The sequence below is a fragment of the Heptranchias perlo genome, chromosome 21, assembly GCF_035084215.1.
Source record: "Heptranchias perlo isolate sHepPer1 chromosome 21, sHepPer1.hap1, whole genome shotgun sequence".
NCBI lineage: Eukaryota > Metazoa > Chordata > Chondrichthyes > Hexanchiformes > Hexanchidae > Heptranchias > Heptranchias perlo.
In genome coordinates, this window is record NC_090345.1 from 24,227,102 (window position 1) to 24,245,040 (window position 17,939).

Consider the following 17,939-nt stretch of genomic DNA (forward strand, 5'->3'; position numbering starts at 1 on the left):
CCAGAGGTTGTTTCAGTTGAGGACTGTTTAATGCAACAGCTGTTTGGTTGGCACATTGGAGTTTCAGCTACTGTAGGGATTCAAATAATCATAGAGATGAAGAGACTGAACATTTCACATTACTCTCCGATTGATGGTCTAATCTTTATACTGCAGGAGTTTTCTCTAGTTGTGCCATTTATCTTAATGTTTTCAGACAAGAGTACATTTGGAAATCCAGAAATACAATTATGCAAACAGTTCAAAATATATATACTTTGGGGTAAATTTCTGCTGTGCATTAGAGCTAGGACATGCACTATGTGAGGACACACATTTAATGAGCGTTGTTAGATAATAATTGTGTGCAATATTGCTAGTGGCTTGGTGGTTCATATTTGTTTCCTCTATTGAGATTACCCATATGTTATTAATTGTTTCCCATGTTCATGCATGGACCCAACATTAACGGGTCTTTTGCTTGTTGAGTCCTTGTTAGTGAGCAACTAATGCAGAACGTGAAGATTTCCTCGGGAGTAACTTCATTTGTTCATCACATTAATTTCCCCAGTTGAAATTGATGTTAAAGCACTGGATGGAGCCAACAAAGTTTGGGGAGTGAGGAAAGCAGGAAACATCACACCAGCTTAGGGAAAGTGTAGTTTCTTTATGCACAAAGCAGCATAGCTCCAGTATCATCTAACACCACTAGACATGGAGAAATGGAGTATTGGGAGGAAGAGGAGGAGGAGAACCAGCACAATAGGACAGTCCAGGAAGTTTGAGGGCAATTCTTCTCATCTGCAACTTCATAGGTGTCCGTATTGTGACCTGTTCTAGGACTGCTGTAACATCCTCGTTATATCTGCTTTGTGTTGCATCTCCACCACTGCCATCGCTAGCATGAGGCCTGGGCGATTTTAACTCAGAGGCCTCATTTTAATATGATTAATGGGTTGCCCAGCCGATCATGTCGAGGAGGTACTCTTCCCCAGCATCTGGATGAGCAACACTAGGGTCATTATCCAACAGGGTTGCACAGAGGTGGCTGGCAGGATCAGTGCCAGCAACATCACACCCAGTATTTAGCTTCAGTGTAGGAAGAGGTTCAATGACCTCACAAGAGCAGCAAAGGTGAGTACATCTCTTCACCTCTTCACCTCTCTCAACACCACCTGACAACACTCCTTTCACCCCACCCACCGCCCTCAACAATTCGCTCCCCTTCATCACAATCTTCAGCATAAAATCACAAGGGAAACTCTTCAACACCTCTCTTTCTCATTCCAAACAAACTCACCTCTACCTTTCCTCTCTTCACGCCACACACTTAACAACATTCTCCTCTCACATTTTAGCACTTGCAGAAGCAGCAAATCTTCTCAGGACTCCTTCCTCACTTCACATTCCACACACTTAGCTTTACATTCATCATCTCCCCATGCACATTCCATCTTGCTTCTCCTCCAGCTCTCAGCGCATGCACGGGAACTAGATGCACAAGCCGCAGTGTTCCTGCAGGCCCCACAAGGAAAGTCTTGGCATCTGTTACCATGGGCTCTTCCCCCCATCTTCCCACCTGCAAGAACCTGCCAAAACCCCTTCCCCACAACTTATGTACCAGCCAGCGGCTGCGCAATTTTTACAAGCCAGCTGCCAGACAACTATTTCTTTCTGCCAGTTTCAGGCAGGCCCGAGAGTTAAAATAGCCGTGGCCTCAAATTGATGCTGCCTGGCAGGTTTGACGCTTACCCCGCTTCTCGCCCACTTGAAACCTGCTCCCAGTTAAATTGCCTAGATTCCCCCGTTTGCAATGCCATGGGTGATCAACTGAGTAATATATTAAAAATCTTACGTCTACATGCACTTCCTGTCAATATTTTCCATTATAAATTCCTATCTCCACCTATCAACTTTTTCTATTGTAAATTCTTATCTCCACATTTTCAGTGGAAATTGCTGATGTAATCTAGTTTTGCTGTAATTACACTGTCCCAGCAGTTGTGGCGCTGCAGAACTTCAATTCACCTGCTTAGCTTGTACTTATTTTACTTGTTGTTGGCATGTAGACCACATTTATTACCCTGACAAGTTGGTGGTGCGACTTTTCCTTAAACCACTGAAGTGCTTGTGGTGATGGTGCTCCCACAATGGTGTTAGGTAGGGAGTCCAGGAATCTAAACCAGCGGCAATGAAGGAATGGCAATATATGTCCAAGTCAGGATGGTGAGTGATTTGGTGGGAACTTGGAGGTGATGGTGTTCTCACAACATTGCTGATCTTGTTCTTCTTGGTCGTGGAGGCTGCAAGGGAGGAAGGTGCTGTAAAAATAACCTTGGTGAGTTGCTGCAGTACATCCTGTAGAACGTACATACTGCAGCCACAGTGCACCAATGAATGGGATCGATATTGAGTCCGGTGGCGAACTGCTATGTCCTGGATGGTCTTGAGCTTCTTGAGTGTTGCTACAACTTCACTCATACAGGTGAACGGTGAATATTCCATCATATTCCTGACTTGAGCCTTGTAGATGATGGAGAGGATTGTGAGGGGTCAGGAGGTGAGCCACTGGTCACAGCATACCCAGTCTCTGCCTTGCTCTTGTAGTCATGGTGTTGATAATGGCTGCAGCCTCTGGTCAATGGTAACTCCCAGAATGTTGATGATGGGGGAACTAAGCGATGGTGGTGTCATTGAAGGTCAAGGGAAAGAAGCTGGGATTCTCTTATTTGAGGTAATCATTATGTAGCACAAATGTTACCTACCACTTGTCAGCCCAAGTCTAGATGTTATCCTGGTCCTGTTGTAGGCTGTCATGGGCTGCTGCATTATCAGCCAAGTTGTGAATGGAGCTGAACACTGTAGAATCATCAGCGAACAGCTGGTTATCTACGACATCTGTCACTACAAGTGTAGGTGTCTTACTGTGGGAGGTGATGTCCTTGTCTCTTTTTAATGGATAAATCAAGGAAAATAGGCCTCCTCAGAAAGATGTGGGAGTCTAGGCAGTTGCTTGCCTTACTTAATCCAAAATCCAGCCATGCAGAAGGTTCAATTTGAGAAAAATGAGAGAGGAAATATCTTTCTTTTTATCATTACCTCCTCCTAAGATGGTAATTATACTCCAGTGCTAGCCAATTTTAAATTAATAGCAGTTGACAATTTCGATACTGCTTGGGAATTTCTATGGCTCCTTGTAGACATTGTCACTGAATAAGTAAGCACCAGTCAGTACACCCTGCCTGCATGCATACGGTAAAAAAAACAGATGTGAACCTTTAATAAAACTCAACTGGAAAAATATGGCACCATGGGGCACCTTACAATATAACCTTTTATCTAGAATGGATAGTTTTAACTTTTTAATTCACACAAAGACAATTTAATGGGAAGTGTTTTGAGCATATAATGTGAATAAAAATACAATAAAAGTATTATACAGTAAGTCAGGAGACATATGTTTCACCAGGTCTTCCTTTTAGATGGCAATAGCTTGGTGCTGGTTCATATGAACCTGGAGATGGACGTTTCAGAGCTGGGCTCCTGCATAGGATTTGCCTTAGTATTATGGGTCACTTTGGCGGAGGTAAGCCTGATCCTGCATCAACATTTTCTGCAGCAAGACCATCTAAATATTTGTGTGAAACCTGACTGGCAACATCCCTCAGGAAGGTTGAGAGGGGCATTTTGGAGAAGGTGAGTTGAATTAGCAGTCTAACCAGTACATTAACATACTCTTCCATTTGTCTCCAGTTTGTCTATGTAACGCGTGCATTTATTTCAGGGTGTTATCCATTTAGATAAAACTAAAAATCAATGGCTCTCTTTTAACTCTGCTTAGTAAAACATTCACTGTCTCCTACAGATTCAACAAGTGTTAAGCAATGCTATATCAATCTTGTGCACAGTGGATAAAATACTCTAATTTTTTTCCACTTTGTTTCACAGTGTGCTATTGTAATTTCCCTGCAGAGATTTCCAGTACTAATTCATGCCCTAACTGGTTAATTGTAACATCTGTCTCTCCAAGTGTCTAGTTGTAGAAAGTGATATCTTCACTTGTAATTGCCAATCAAGGAAACTAGGAACCTGAGAACGATTTGAGGACTTAGGTGGGTAGTCAAGCCCTGTAAGGGATTCAAATTCAGTGAGGTGAGAGAACAAATATTTTTGTCTTTTTTTTCATCCTTTCCAAAGTTGGCCGATGTTCCTCCCACATAATGGTCAATTCAACAGTCTAAGAACATAAGAAATAGATAAGAACATAAGATATAGTCTGATAGGAACTGACAAAAACTCGCCCAACCAATGCAATCAAGTTCCATCAAGCATCCTTGGGGTAAATATGTATACACATTGCTACCAAGCTGAACAAAAATACCTATTATATATACTTATATAATTAATTGAGGCTCAGAAAAGCCTCTATTTTGGCAAAACATTTCTTAACTAATAACCACATTTTCAAATATCATTTATTGTAAAACTATATTGGAACTTTGTAGTGTATTGGAGCACATAGAATCATAGAAAATTTACGGCACAGAAGGAGGCCATTCGGCCCATCATATCCACGCCGGCTGAGGAAAGAGCCACCCAGCCTAATCCCACTTTCTCGCATTTGGTCCGTAGCCCTGCAGGTCATGGCTCTTCAGGTGCACATCCAGGTATTTTTTAAATGAGTTGAGGGTTTTGGCCTCTACCACCCTGTCAGGCAGTGAGTTCCAGACCTCCATCACCCTCTGGGTGAAAACATTTTTCCTCATTTCCGCTCTAATCCTTCTATCAATCACTTTAAATCTATGCCCCCTGGTTATTGGCCCCTCCGCTAAGGGAAATAGGTCCTTCCTATCCACTCTATCTAGGCCCCTCATCATTTTGTACACCTCAATCAAATCACCTCTCAGCCTCCTCTGTTCCAAGGAAAACAACTCCAGCCAATCCAACCTGTCATCATAGCTAAAATTCTCCAGTCCTGGCAACAGCCTCGTAAATCTCCTCTGCACCATCTCTAGTGCAATTACATCCTTCCTGTAATGGGGTGACCAGAACTGTGCGCAGTACTCAAGCTGTGGCCTAACTAGTGTTTTATACAGTTCGAGCATAACATCCCTGCTTTTATATTCTATGTCTCGGCTAATAACGGAAAGCATTCCATATGCCTTCTTAACCACCTTATCTACCTGTCCTGCTACCTTCAGGGACCTGTGGACATGCACTCCAAGGTCCCTCACTTCTTCTACACCTCTTAGTATCCTCCCATTTATTGTGTATTCCCTTGCCTTGTTTTCTCTCCCCAAATGCATTACCTCACACTTCGCCGGATTGATCTCCATTTGTCACTTTTCTGCCCATCTGACCAGTCCATTGATACCTTCCTGCAGTCTACAGCTTTCCTCCTCACTATCATCCACACAGCCTACCTTTGTGTCATCCGCAAATTTCTTAATCATGCCCCCTACGTTTAAGTCCAAATCGTTAATGTATATCACAAAAAGCAAAGGACCTAGTACCGAGCCCTGCGGCACCCCACTGGAAACAGCCTTCCAGTCGCAAAAACACTCGTCGACCATTACCCTTTGCTTTCTGCCACTGAGCCAATTTTGGATCCAATTTGCCACATTCCCTTGGATCCCATGGGCCTTTTTTGATCAGAGCACATTCCGATAAATCTTCTGAGAATAGGGTCTATTTTGACTTTTGGGTGATCGAGCAGCCGATTGGGCAATTATTTCGGCCGCGAAGAGGCTCCCACGATTTTGAGGCTATGGCCTCAATTAAATTTGGCTGGGAGCTGCAGGGTGTGAAACAGGTGTCCTGATGCAGCTCGCTGGATTGAGACCTCAATATTGGACCGGGTTGGCTGACAGCAAGGTAAATTGAAGGGGGAGGGTGGTCACAAACACAGAGGGTGGGTGTCCCGGGGCGGCAGCGGCCCAAATTATCTTTGTGGGTCCCCTGAGGATCACTCCTGCATCTGAAAACCCTTTTATTGCCCCCATATGCAAATCATTTATAAGTATTGCAAACAATGGCCCCAGCACTGATCCCTGTGGCTCCCTACTAGTGATCCCTTGCGATGTTGATACAGCTCCATTCATGACCACCTTTTACTTTCTCTGGTGTAGCCAATATTCAGTCCACCTCAGAAGGTCACCTCCTATTCCATGCCTTCCTACCTTGTGAACTAATCACTTGAGTGAGATGGTATCAGAAGCCTTGCTGAAATCTAAATATATCACATCCATAGAATTTCCATTGTCAACAAGGTCTGTCATTTCCTTGAAGAACTCTAGAGAAATTGTTATCATGACCTCCCTCCCATAAATCCATGCTGACTCCCTTCTTGCCATACAATACTTATCTAGGAGTTTCATTATCCCCTCTTTCAGGATGTTCTTCAATACTTTAAGAAGCTAAGCTCAATAGCCTGCGATTCAAGGGCTGCACACATAATATCAGTGTAACATGGCTACCTGCAGGATGTATGCTGACTTACTGACACACAGGATGGGCTGTAAGATGGCATGCCATCATTGACCTCTCCATTTTGGGAAATGCAGCAATGCAGTGACATTGGGCAACTATGCCCTGCTGTTGTTGCTATGCAGTGGAAAAGGAGATGCAAGTGCTGGCCATATGGACCCATGCATCAATTACCTGTTGGACACATGCACATTGATTGAGAGATGCTACAGATGATCTCTGTGCCAGCTTATTGGAGGAAAAAACAATGAGGAAGGAAGTAGTCTTGACTGCCGCTGGCAGTGCCATCCCAATGGTTCAGATTGGCTGCGTGTCCTTATAGTTGATGGCATAGATCTGCAACTGGGTCCATGCTGACCTGAAGCCAGGAGAGCCAGCTCTACCTGGTCATTACCAGGTAAATGTGCCAGGGCGTATACTTTTGTTGACATAACAGTAGGTGTGTAGTCCATCTCTGGTGCCTTTTAATTCCAACTGGCATGCTGTTCTTTCATCATGTACTACTTAAACCATGAAGTACTGTATCTGATGATTATCAAAACCAACCACCATCATTAGTTTTAATTTGACTTGTTGATCACCACAGGACTTTTCACCTAGAAACATTGTCAATTTCTGTGATTCCATGAAAGGTTGTGTTGTAAGAATACATCTTTCATATCCCCTATTTTTTATGATCTTCTTGTTCTGAAGCCTTGCAAGACTTTCAATTACAGTTAGCTTTCTGGTGATTTAGTGACAATTTGGCTATTTTAGGTTCCAAATAATTAGTCCACATCACCAATCTCTGTGGAACAACACTTCCCACCTTTTGCCAGTCTGAGTAGCTACCCTTAACCCCTACTCTCAGTTTCCTGTTTTGTAGCCAACTTGCTATCCATTCTATAGCAGGCAGAAGGGCACAAAGCTGGGGACCAATCCCACTGCTGCAGGCCTCTGAGGTCTGCAGCAGTAGCTATCTTTCTGCTCCCTCTGCAACCCCCCCACCCCTCTTCACTGTTTTCGGGCTTAGGGTCCTGCTGAGGGGTGGGCCCATTCTGGGGTTAGAATAATTACCTGAAACTGGAAAGGCAGGCAACTTCAGGTCATTGCAGGTGGGTGTGTTCTGCCTGCCTGGCACCCAGATGCATGGGATACATGAAAATTGGCCCTGAATTTTTTTTCATACAAATGGAAACAAAAATTAATTAAAAAACAGTATTAAAAATATACTGTAAAATTTTTTAAAATGGCTAAAAAGCCTCTAACCCTTTAAGAGTTCCTTCATCCATGGAGCTTTACTTAACTCCAGATGGACGAAGAGAATATCCAGCCCCAACAGGATGCAATGTTACATTTAAATGAAAGTATAGTTCATTTTCAGCTGGATGAATTTAGGCCAGTCTAAAGTTGTGTCGGAAGACCCTGCTTGATATTAAAGTGGCACAGATTTTGCTGTATGGATCGGAGGTAGATTTTCCAGTCCTCCAATGCCTGTTTTGCTCGGAAACCACTGGCCATATAATGACTGGATAACCCACCCTCAAATCTGCACTCCCATGCAGACACAGATACGTTTAAAATAATGAAATCACATGTTGTGCAACAAAACTAGACAATGAGGATACAGCTGCTGGCTATTTTTAATTTATCGAACATGGCAACTGGATTCTCAATTTAGCCAGAAGCAGGCTTTGTCAGAGTGTAGTACTTTTAAGAGCAAGCTGAGGTGGGAGCATATTCCTGTTATCAGTCTTATTCAAGGAAAGGTCATGATTGCATTAAATATTCAATTAAATTAAGCCATCCCACAGATAACAGAATTCCCGAGGGCATATTATAGAATGTCAGTGACCATAGAGATGCAGGAAAGAAATCATAAACTAGTATTGGATAGTTGTGCTGTATATAATAGTCTAGTTAAATGAGCCAGGTTTAGAATTTAAAATGTCAGTTTTCATTGTTCCATAGGATTTTTATTTTATAATGCATTTTACTACATGTGTGATTGGTTCCTGCACTGCCTTTCAATTAGTAGTTTTGTTTCTCATGAGCCACTGCTATGTACATTTTGGAATATTCACACATTAGCCAGAACATCCTGGCTTTCAGCTTCGTGTGGACTTTAAGTTTAAATGCATTGGAAATCTGCACAGAATTTTTACAGGTTAATTCTACTAATTACTGTAGGTTTTTGTGTGACATTGGTGAACAGCAGTTTGTATTTTTAGTTTGCCCTGTTGGTCTTGTTTTTAAAGTTATGATTTTATTCTGATGTTTTGAGATACAGTGCTCTTTCTTTGATTGATCACTTATGCTTATGAACATGAAAAGGCAATTAAACAAAAACATTAAAAGGGATAGTGAGGAATAACCACAGCTTAGTCTGGAGGGCGGAATTTGGAGCATTATACAACTAAATCAATCTTTTCTCTTGTTTGAGCTTTGTAACATAGTGAAGGTAATTTGATAGAACCCAACAAACAATAAATCCAGTCTTCAAGCAACCTTAGTAGTATAAATGGAATACTTAATTAGGAATCCATGGATTATGCAAAATACAGCACTGCTCTTGATGTAGTCCATGAGACTTATTTTCTGTACTTGTGAGTTATATGGCCTATCATCAATTGAATTCTTATCACTTTAGATTAGTATAGTATCAAATAGTAGGCCATTTTTTTTTACCTTCATTAAGGCAAGAGGTATGAGATTTTTTGATCATGTGCCCAGTAACTAAGGCTCACTGGCCTAGGCTTTCTGGCAATATAGGGCAGATGGGACCAGAAATGTGCTGAGGGATGTGCTCTGCTATGCCCCACCCCCACCTTTTTAGAAGGTGGGACTAGGAGCATTAAATGCATTTTAATTTTAGTTCTATTTATATGGTTACTAGCAGATCTCCTGTGGTGTACTTGCAGACTTAGGAGGAGGTTGGGTTGTACGTCACTTTACCCTTTACCAATGAGAAAGAAAGATGGCACTGCAGAATAAATATACCTACTGTTTGACCTTGAATAGGCTATGCATGTGAAGCAAGATGTTCCCATCAGACTAGTATAAACATCAAACGTGAATCAACTAGAGATCTGCACAGTTGTGTCTGACAAATAATTTAATATCTCTTGGTGCTTAAACTGAAGTGGGGCTATTATGGACCCTGAGGGACTGCGCTCGATTCAAGACACTACAACTGAGTTGTATGCAGTGTCTATGGCACTACTAAAAGTACAAATTGGCACTGCACAAGGGAAACAATTGTTTCCTGGTTCCTGCAAACCAAGAGGGAAAAGTCAAATCATAGCATGAGTTATCAAAATCCCATCTACATCATGTTCTGGTACTGAGAAAGGAATGTCATTTGCTAAGTTATATCAGTGAAAATATGTTTTACAGACACTGGAATTTTGGAAGTTGTCAGCTATTTGTTTGCACGCTTCGCAATGACGCCATCTTCTCAGTGATTATAAGACAGTACTCTATTTAAAACAATAAATAAACTATTGAACAAACACAAACATGTTCTAATTATGTAATTAGGAATACTTTTGAACATTTATCATAAAAATCTGACTCTGTGGGGCACTAAAGTTTTAAAGTATGAGATGCCAAAGAATTTGAACGACAAACTAAACAATAATTAATTGGAAGCAAAATGCTGCGGATGCTGGAAATCTGAAATAAAAACAGAAAATGCTGGAAAAGCTCAGCAAGTGAGGCAGCATTTGTGGAGAAAGAAACAAGAGTTAACGTTACAGGTCGAAGACCTTTCATCAGAACGGGAAGATGTTAAAGTTTTTAAGCAAGTACAGAGCCAGGGAAAGGGGAGGAAGGAACAAAAGGGGAGGTCTCTGATAGGGTAGAGGGCAAGAGTGATTAAATGACAAAAGGGATGATGGTGCAAGGTAAGGAGGCTTGTATTGGGACAAGTTAAGAAACAAAAGATGGGTCTAGAGGAGCTGTAAACGGCAACAGCAGAACCATTACCAGCAGCCGCTGCCCGAAATAAATAAATAAATGGGAGCAGTGGTTATGATCTGAAGTTATTGAAATCAGTGTTGAGTCCGGGAGGTTGTAAAGTGCCTAAACGAAAGATGAGTTACTGATCCTCGAGCTTCCATTGAGCTTCATTGGAACAGTGTAAGAGGCCGAGGAACGGGGAATTAAAATGACAAGCGACCGGCAGGTCAGGGTCACGCTTGCAGACTAAGCAAAGGTGTTCAGTAAAACGATCACCCAATCTACATTTGGTCTCCCCAGTGTAGAGAAGACCCCACTGTGAGCAGTGAATACAGTATACTAAATTGAAAGAAGTACAAGTAAACCGCTGTTTCACCTGGAAGAAGTGTTTGGGGCCCTGGACGGTAGGAAGGGAGGAGGTGAAAGGACAGGTGTTGCATCTCCGTGCACGCACGGGAAGGTGCCATGGGGAGAAGGGCGGGTGTTAGGGGTGATGGAAGAATGGACCAGTGTGTCACGGAGGGAACGGTCCCTTCAGAATGCTGACAGGGGAGGGGAGGGGAAGATGTGTTTGGTGGTGTGATCGCGCTGGAGGTGGAGGAAATGGCGGAGGATCATACGTTGAATGTGGAGGCTGGTGGAGTGGAAGGTGAGGATGAGAGGGACCCTATCATGGTTCTAGGAGGGAGGGGAAGGGGTGAGGGCAGAAGTACGGGAAATAGGACGGACACGATCGAGGGCCCTGTCAACTACAGCAGAGGGGACTCCTCGGTTGAGGAAAAAGGAAGATATATCGGAAGCACTGGTGTGGAAGGTGGCATCGTCAGAACAGATGCGACGAAGATGGAGAAACTAGGAGAAGAGAATAGGGTCTTTACAGGAAGCGGGGTGGGAGGAGGTGTAATCAATGTAGCTGTGGGAGTCGGTGGGCTTATAATAGATATTAGTTGACCGCCTATCCTCAGAAATGGAGATAGGGAAGTCAAGGAAGGGAAGGGAAGAGGCAGAGATGGACCATGTGAAGGCGAGGGAAGGGTGGAAATTGGAAGCAAAGTTGATGAAATTTTCCAGTTCAGGGCGAGAGAAGGAAACGGCTCTGATACAGTCATCAAAGTACCAGAAAAAGAGGTGAGGAAGGGGACCTCAGTAGAACTGGAACAAGGAATGTTCCACATATCCCACAAAAAGGTAGGCATAGCTGGGACACTTACGGGTTCTCATAGCGACATCTTTTATCTGGAGGAACTGAGTGGAGTCAAAAGAGAAGTTGTTCAACGTAAGAACAAGTTCAGCCAGGCGGAGGAGGGTGGTCGTGGATGGGGACTGGTTGGGCCTCTGTTCAAGGAAGAAGCAGAGGGCCCACAGACCGTCCTGGTGGGGGATGGAGGTGTAGAGGGACTAGACATCCATGGTGAAAACGAGACGGTTAGGGCCGGGGAACTGGAAACTGCAAAAGTGGCGGAGTCACGGATGTAGATTGGAAGATACTGGACACGGGGAGAAAAATAGAGTCGAGATAGGAGGAAATATGTTCCGTGGGGCAAGAACAGGCTGAAAGGATGGGTCTCCCAGGGCAGTCTTGTTTGTGGATCTTGGGAAGGAGGTAGAAGCGAGCTGTGTGGGGTTGGGGGACTATGAGGTTGGAGGCCATGTGGGGAAGATCTCCAGAGTAGATGAGGTCAGTGTCAGCCTGGGAAACTATGGCTTGATGTTCGATGGTGGGGTCATAGCCCAGGGGGAGATAGGAGGAGGTGTCGGAGAGTTCGCGTTCAGCCTCCGCAAGGTAGAGGTCTGTTCACGACACAACAACAGCACCGCCCTCGTCAGCAGGTTTAATGACAATGTTACGGTTGGACCTGAGATAACGGAGTGCTGCAAGTTCACGGGGAGGTAGGTCAGAGTGAGTGAGGGGAGTAGAGAAATTGAGACGGCCGATATCATGCTGGCAGTTCACAATGAAAAGATCAAGAGAGGGTGAGAGGCCAGAGGGAGGGGTCCAGGTGGAACGAGAATTCTGAAGATGGGAGAACGGGTCCACTGTACGGGGGAAAGACCACTGGGCAAAGAAGTGGGCGCGGAGATGAAGGTGACGGAAGAAGAGCTCAGCATCGTGTCGAGCTCGACACGGTGAGTCATTACCCCAATAATTAATTGGGGTATCCAAAGACTTATTCACACAGCAAAACTACTAAAATTATAGGTCAACTCACTCAATTAGATATTCGAAGGAAAAGTAAGGAAAACAAAGCAAATATTTCATAGTATTAAAGCAGTTGATTAGAAAATAATTTGCAGTCTGTAATTTTGTTTACTATGAACATCAAAGTCAATTCTTAAGAAAAAGTCAATAAGAAAATCAATCCGGATTTCTGCAGGGTCAAATTAACAGGGGACAGGCACCAATTAATAAGACTGGTTTTCTTTAGTGGATGTTGGATGAATCCTTTATGCTGCTCTATAAGTACTAAACAATATGTTGGTTGGCAAGATGTGGAGTCTTGTTCATATCTTCTCTACAAAATCATACTTTCTCTTGTCACATTTTGTCACTTTTGTATCAATTTTGTGCATAAGGGCCTCACCAGGAAGAACAGGATGCAAAGCAATGGGCAGAAAGTGAACGTGACAAGAAATTAGCTACCAAACCAACAAGAAAGACAGGTGTGACAGGCACTAATTGAAGTTGCCTTCCAACAACTGCCTCTCATCAAATGTCAGAAATCGGAAATAAAATAATGTTCTTTTTGGTCTTTCACGGCCTCAGGACATCCCAAAGCTCTTTACAACAAATTAAGTAATCTACCTCGCTCTCCTCCTTTAAGACGCTCCTTAAAACCTACCTCTTTGATCAAGCTTTTGGTCACCTGTCCTAATATCACCTTATGTGGCTCAGTGTCAAATTTTGTCTGATAACACTCCTGTGACGCGCCTTGGGACGTTTGCAAAGTAACTGTACCCAAAACACCTCCTTCTTCCTTTTTCTGTGCAGTTCCTCAAATACTATTCATTCCCATTTTTTTGCTTGGCTCCTGCATTATTCCGTAACAAAAATATTCAGCATAATGTCCAAATCAAGTACAATGGGCCCGATTTTAGCACCCGCTATCGGGTGCGTTCTCGGCGGGGGGGGCCTCGAAAATTGCGAAATCCAGGATCCCGACCGGATCCCGCCCACTTCCGGGTTCCCCGCTGACGCGCCGGCGTGCGCGCGCAGCCCCCGCTGGTGGGAATCCTGCAGGCAATTAAAGCCAGCGGGATGCCACTTCAGAGTATTTACTTAGCTATTTCAGGTCATTGACTGACCTGATTAAGGGACTGTGTGTGATTTTGGATCAACATGGGACTGTTTCCCACACTGGGGGAAACACTCCCAGATCGAATGGACGTGTTGCAGCTGTCAGCCTGTGGCAGCTGCAAAGGTCCATTTGACAGGTGGGGGGGGTGGGGAGACCCTCACCCATTGCAGGAGGTCACTCTGTCACTTGGGACAAAGTTTGGCCTCCACCACCCTCCTCCTGACGGTCAAAGTCACCAACCTGCACACTTACCCCGGGGTCCGGAGACATGTACCTACCTTGCGGATCCCTTCAGATGTACATCTTGCGGATGGGGGCCGCCGTAGCTGCAGTCATGACCTCCTCGGAGGGCGAACAGCATCACCAGCCTCGCCATCCACGCCGTCCACCTCTGACACGTGTAGCTCCACAACAGAGTGCTGTGACACATCCACCTGTACAGCAGGAGGGAGGGCTACCGCAGAGAGAGATGCGTCACAGGGTCCACAGACCGAGGCTCAGCCTCCTGGACCTCTCTAAGCAGCAGTGCACACGGAGGCTCAGAGTCACTCGACATGTAGCCGTGGACATGTGCAGCCTCTTTCATGCCGAACTGCTCCTGGCTGGCCTGTGCACCATCTTCCTACCTGTCGCTGTCAAAGTCACCACTGCCCTCCCGAACTTCTCCTCCACAGCCTTCCAGGGTGCAACCGGGGACATCGCCGATGTCTCTCAGTCATCTGCACAGAAGAGCCCTGCAAATACACCTACACCCACTCTGCAGTGACACAATGGGTGGCATCTGTGGTGGGTCCTCATAGTGATACTCTGGAGCGGACATAATTGCACAAACCGGACAGGATTGACGAAGACATGGCAGTAGTGGTGCCAATATCATGTGTGATGTGAGTTGTTCTGAAATTAAATATAAATAACAACCATGACAAACCCTCAAACACCCTTGTGCATCCCCTTCATGCTCACGGCACGTTTGCCTCACGCTGCCTACTGCACATATGTGATGCATGCCCTGTGGCTGCAGCACAGGTGGTGGCAGGTTGAGTGAGGCTGGCCGTGAGAGAGATGCACAAGAGGGTGAGTATGGGATAGAGCCATGAGATTGTATGAGGATTGGGTTGCGTGGTAGTGGCGGGATGAGTACTGGCGAGGTGAGTAGGTGCAGGTAAGATGAGGATGGGGTTTGAGTGGTTATGAGGGGTGATGTGAGAGTAGTGTTGGCAGTGCCGAAGGAGATGTGGGGTGGGGGCAGTGATGTGGCAGACGGAGTGTAGGGGAAAGACTACGTGTACTCACTGTGGCTGACCTACTGAGGTCATTGGACCGCCTCCTGCACTGTGTGCAGGTGGGCGATATGTTGGTGGCGCAGGTGACCCCCTCTGCCACCTCGAGCCAGGCCTTCCTGGTGACGGAGGCGGGCCGCTTCCTCCCGCCCGCCGGGTGGAAGATCTCTGTCCTCCCCCTCCTCCTCACCCCATGTATTGATACCTGGGGTGAGGCATCATTAAACTGGGAGCAGCCTTCCCCCTGGGCTGCTCCATGCAGTCATCTTTGCTATTGGTTGCAGCATGTCAGTGGAGGACTGCCCCTTTAAATAGAGCGCCTCCAGCTGACAGATCTTACTGCGCATGCGCAGCCCGCCCGACGCGAAGATCAGCAGCGGGGAACCCGGAAGACCAGGTAAGTGAATCCAATTAGTGGGTTGCCTGCTACGATCGCGCGGGAAACCCACTAATTTCACCGCGCCCGCTTGCCCATCAGCCGGGAACCCGCACCCCTGGTAAAATCGGGCCCAATGTACTTATTTAATCCATTGTGTCACGTGTGAATGTTGTTGGCATGATTTGTGATGGTCCTGCCCCTTTGTGCTTGTGGTTTCTTTCTGACTGGATGGCCAACCTACTACTTCTTTTAAATGATTCAGTTGTGGAAGGAGGAATTGTGCTGGCTGGCTGTAGGGTTTCACTGACCCCCTGCTGGGATTCTGGAGGCACTAGAGCTCCTTGAGGAGTGCATTGGAATGGCCCTGCATCTGAGTCAGCTACATCCGATGCCATTGTGGCTGGCTGGTCCTGTTAGCTTCCTAGCACATCTATTGTCTGTTGCAAAAGGATAATTGATGGGCTGCATGTGTCATCGCCTTGCAAGACAGCTGTCTACCACTGGCATGCCCCTGCTGCTGGGCACTCCATCAGCATGTCCATTGACTATCTGAGAGCCGAACTTTGGGCAGCCATGAGTTCTGTGGATCCTTGCCTCAAACTTAAATTGAGGGCTAGGGTTTGGATTAAGTTAGGGCTTGGGTTAGGATTAACATTAGGCTTAGTCTTAAGGTTGGGCTTCAGATTAATGTGACGATTTTATTGCAGGGGAACGTATATTCTGAGGGGAAGTGCTCTATGCTGGATGGATTTGCTGGGAAAGGAGGGCACCTTCACACTAGCTTTGATGGAAAGAAGATATTTATAAGATGTGATTCTTTATATATTTTTCAAGGTAGATTTATGAAAAAGACTTGTGAAAACAGGTAGATCACCCAGGGCGATGCTTCTGGTAAGTGAGAGAATATGCTGCTTAAAAAGACAGGACATTATACTATGAAATACACAGGGTGGAATTTTCTACTTCAGTACTCCTGGTGCTGAAGTGGAAATTAGAATTAAATCATTGGCTGGGGTGTAGAATGTCCTGATATACATTCCCGATCTACCTCAGGGTCACTGAAGTGGAAAATCCCTGTCACAATGCATTACTGTGATGGTATATTTTTTGCTGTTTTTGGCAATAAAGTGGACGTCACCTAAAAATATATGAATGTCAAATAGATTACCTTGTATTTATGTTTTAGAGCTGATTCATCAATTGGGCTTTCCCAGCACAGAGTAGTGTTCACAGGGAGGCTGGTCATAAACTCATGGGCTGGCAGTCTCTGATTTTCTGTTAATTTAAATTAATGATTGAAAAAATCAGGCACCGTGGGCCCGATGTGAGTGAGTGAGAAGGTTGTGGCATTTATTGTTGGGAGAATGGCATTGCAACATCCAATATAAACTAGTTATATTTCCTGGAAAATCAATAAATTGCCTCTTGACATGATCATGTGAGTATAAGTAAGCACATATGAAATCCTAAAGGTTGTCGGGACAAGGGCGAAGATGGGTGGAATCAAACATTAGAACTCAGGGTCAAAGGTACACAAGGGAGGAGGAGGGGCGTGAGTGCACTTTCGTGACAGATGACACTTCAACCACTGACTACTTTCATTGCAACAGACTCTGATGATGCTGTAATTGAGCATGTACCTGTGCGACAGTCTTGCAGTAGGACAACATGACGTGAGACAAACATTATCGTACTAATCCTAAGCTCAAGAGAAGCTTCTTACTTCATTGTCTCCCACTGTGTCATTGCGGTCACTGTCAGTGACTTCTATGGTGGTCTCTTAAAAAACAGCCAATGGCTTAAATTATTTGTGGCCACCTTCTGTACGTGTCTGTTCTTGTTGATTAAATGTCTTGTCCGGCAGCAGAAGAATAGTTAAAGAAAAGAAAGAACTTGCATTTATACAGCTCCTTTCACAACCTCAGGACATCCCAAAGTGCTTTACAGCCAATGAGGTACTTTTGAAGTGTAGCCACTGTTTTAGTGTAGGAAACGCTGCAGCCAATTTGCGCACAGCAAACTGCCACAAACAGCAATGTGATAATGACCAGTGATGCTGATTGAGGAATAAATATTGGCCAGGACCCCGGGGAGATCTCCCCTGCTCTTCTTCGAATAGTGCCATGGGATCTTTTATGTACACATGAGAGGGCAGACGGGGCCTCGGTTTAACATCCCATCCGAAAGACGGCACCTCTGACAGTGCAGCACTCCCTCAGTACTGCACTGGAGTGTCAGCCTAGATTATGGAGTATAGTACAATGATATTAAAAGTACATAAAGCATTGGCTGACATACAACTGCACAGCTTTAGGGGCTTCCATGAGGTTTCATGCAACACATGGGCGATGAAGATTTGTTGTGTGAAGCCCTTTATATTTCTGTGCTTACAGGTTGCCTATTTGTAACTACAGTATACATCCCAAGTGTCCCTATTCAAACAAAACATATCTTCATCTGGTTCTATTATGACAGGAATTTATCCTGGTAACCAAGGCCCAGCTTTCGATCTGCCAGTGTAACTTTGCCGGAAGTGTGGCAAAAACCTGTCACCTTACTGCTTTGCATCTTCTAGCTAAG

General features: G+C 44.8%; 1 protein-coding gene across 4 annotated transcripts in view; it reads left to right on the forward strand.

Annotated features, from left to right (window-relative positions):
• LOC137340303 (G-protein coupled receptor 26-like) overlaps positions 1-17,939 on the forward strand; it is a 420,507-nt gene that overhangs the window by 259,593 nt on the left and 142,975 nt on the right. The window lies entirely within an intron of this gene.